The 3,120-nt window shown below is 45.2% G+C and overlaps 1 long non-coding RNA gene across 1 annotated transcript; it reads left to right on the top strand.

Moving 5' to 3' along the window:
* The first annotated feature begins 808 nt into the window (after nt 1–808).
* On the top strand, nt 809–1,290 carry LOC309512040. The gene is made up of 3 exons (XR_014210867.1): nt 809–937; nt 1,023–1,114; nt 1,210–1,290. It is a non-coding gene; the product is annotated as an uncharacterized lncRNA (long non-coding RNA).
* Nucleotides 1,291–3,120: the final 1,830 nt, after the last annotated feature.

Below are 3,120 nucleotides of genomic sequence, written 5' to 3'. Positions count from 1 at the left end.
GGAGGGTCAGTTGGTATACCTCCGCGACCATAGCGTGAGAAGTAGACACAAAATCCACGACCTGTGGAGTTCAGTGGTGTACCAAATCTTGAAGGCACCTAAGGACGGGGGTGTGGTGTATACTATTGCCCCCGCCACAGATTTGGATAAAATAAAGCACGTGCACCGATCCTTGCTGAAAACTCAGATTAGCAGGAACCTTTCTCCCGCCTTGCAGGACAATCCGGTGGTTGAATTTGTACAGCTTCGTAGAGAGGAAGAGTTAGATGAGGGAGACTTGTTTGTCCTGGTGCCGGAAGCACCGCAAGTTAGTGGTGGGCAGGGGCCTAGAGGTATTGCCCCTTCCGTCCCTCAGAGGTCTGAGGAGGTACTATCGGGTGAAGCTCAGAGGGCAGAAGAAAGTCTTGAGACGGAGGTGAACTTACAGCCTGTAATGAGTTTTCCTTCAGGTTCTGCTGTGGTTAGGAGGACTGGAAGGAGTACTGCTGGGCAGCATCCTAATGTACATCACCTCCCACGATCAGTGGGGGCAGGTACGGTGTCTAGTATAGTGGGTGGTACAGCTGTTACTTGGTTTCGGCCTTGGAACTGATGACTCAGTGTAGGTTCTGTTTAGTTCACCGCCGGGGCGTCAGTGCAGAAGCTGGGGGTGGATTGTAACCGAATGAATGAGATGATTGACATTAGTGAGCACCTATCAGCAGGGAATCCCTCCTATTTAAGAGCTGGTTGGCTATAGCCTGGGATGCGTCACATCCGACTCCTTCTTCCATTGTTGACGGTGGCTGTAGGTGTGTGCGTTAGCATATAGTAATTTTTGTTTTTAGTTTCTTGTATGTACGGGACTGACGATTAGTGTTGTGTTTAGCCTGTCTTTCCCCTCCGGTTTCCCTCAGCTTGTCGTGGTGGGTGCATTCGTTGGCCGCTCGCCTTTCAGGTATGTGCAAACTGTTTGTGGAAAGCATATTGTTTGTTTTCGTTCGGGGGTTTAGGATCGGTTGATTGTTTTGAGTTATGTGCAGTGTCCCTGTAGTCCAGCTGAACAGCGGATTGCATGAATTCTGAGTACCTGTGAAAGGACAAGCACATTGTGTGAATGCATCGTCCCCTTCCGGTAAGTGTTATTGTGCATATAACTGTAGTTACGAGCTGAACGTTTAGCAATTGAGGCATAAATCTTAGTGGTGTTTTTCTTTGTATTTGGCTCAGGATTTTCCCTCTCGTCCGGGCGATTTGTTTTTCTTGCTGGCGCTATAAAAAGCTGTTATAGCCCCGTTGACTCCTTGCTGCTCTCTGGTCTCGGTTGTGGCGTTTGCCTTTCCTGCTGTTGCTACAGTTTACGTTACAAACCTGTTGCTCCCTCACTGCCATCTGTGAGAAGATCGTGTCACCCCACTGACGAAGGCGATCGTTGCTGTCTGGTTTTATTGATTTACTGTCTACTGAACTTTTGAGGCTGACGCTTATTAGTGTCTAAAATCGGAGCACCAAACCATCTGTTTTGCGAGCCCATTGCGGGAATTGAGTCATTTCTTTGTGGTTTTTTTTGTTTACACCTTTGTATGCTATTTGTGATTATTTATTAATTGTTATTATTACTATCTGCTCATGACTATACCCTAAACACTATCCAACTGTGGCTTATTGCAGTTAGTATTTTGAAGTTTGGTTATTAATTATTCTTTTTGTGATTTCCTTTCAGGTGCTGGGGCCCCACGGGTGGAGGATCTCTTGTGGTGGTGGTGTTCTCTCCGAATGTTTGCCGTGTGACACTTGAAGTTTTTGATGGTGTGTGCTTTCGGTGAATTAGTTTAGTGATCCCTCCTCCTGTGGCTTACCTCAGCCCTGTCAGTTTGTGTGTGTGTTTTTTGTTGTGTCTTTGTAACCAGTGTATTAGTAAAGAAAAGGTTGTGGATGTGTTTGTTTTTGTTTACTTAAATGTGTTTGTTGTTTTTGTTCACTCAAAACCTTGCCAGCATAGCTCCCGGTTGCCTTTTTAATGTGATTTCTCCTTCTGCTTTAAATTAAACTCTGTATTAATAAAACTTTTGTATATTTTCATATCCACGTTTCTGCCTACCTTATTAGAGAGAAGTGAACCTGAGTGACCTAATAATAATAATTTGAGTGTTGTCTATATTTCCCGGGGCGAAATTCCCCGGGTGGCGTAGTCGGAATTATTTCTACCTGTAATACCACGCTCCCGCCACAATCGGAAGCTCAAGTCGGCGGCGGTGTGAACCTACAGTTATGGTGAAAGGAAGATTGGTAAGTATCGTGATACAGAGTGAAATTGTAAGTTGTTTTTAATTACACGCTTACCTTTAGCTACGTTTTCTTGAGGTTAAGGAAAGGGGATATTTTGGTTTGCTATGGAAAACTGTAGTCTAGCTAGAGTGAACAAGCAAAATACAAGAAATGGTTAACTTATCAAGCTAATCACAACTCTTTATTCTTTGCCAATAATATAACCTATCTCTATAATAGGCTTGTTAACATCTTGGTTTCTTGACTGGTTGTTGACATAAGTGCAGCTCTAGATGTGAGTGCAAAGATTTTGCAAACGCAAGTTACAAATACCCTGGGGGCTAAGAAGTGCAGTCCTGGCTTTGCTGGAGCACATTGGGGCGTCTGGGCTTTTGACCACCAGAGGAAACGTCTGCAGTGCCGGGCTGGCCATGGTCGGACACGGGACCATAGCGGCCGTGCCAAACATTCCCACCGGACTGGGCAAACCGGACCACTGGTGTGGATACACAGGGGCTGGCATCACCCCAGCGAAGGGGGCGGTGGGCATCAGGTATCCGGGTATAATGAGTCACATTTTCAGTCTACAATATTATGAATATTTTTTTTATAATATCAATAATCTCATCTCACCTTACAATAGCAGCAGTTTCCTCAGTAGCTTGCTCTTCTCTGCAACTCTGTCTATTACAGTGTCGGTGTCCAAAGCTACAAGGATGTCCTTTTGAGTGGCCATCAACATGAAGGCTTCCAATTTGCTTGCAGACAGGCTGCTCCTCAGTCGGCTTTTGATATATTTTAGGGTTGAAAATGATCGTTCGCAGGCCACCTGGGTTATTGAAAGTGTCAACAAAAACTTGTACGCAAGTCCAA

Source organism: Leuciscus leuciscus (assembly GCF_965113295.1).
Source record: "Leuciscus leuciscus genome assembly, chromosome: 13".
NCBI classification, from domain to species: Eukaryota; Metazoa; Chordata; class Actinopteri; order Cypriniformes; family Leuciscidae; genus Leuciscus; species Leuciscus leuciscus.
This window is presented reverse-complemented; position numbering and strand designations above follow the sequence as displayed.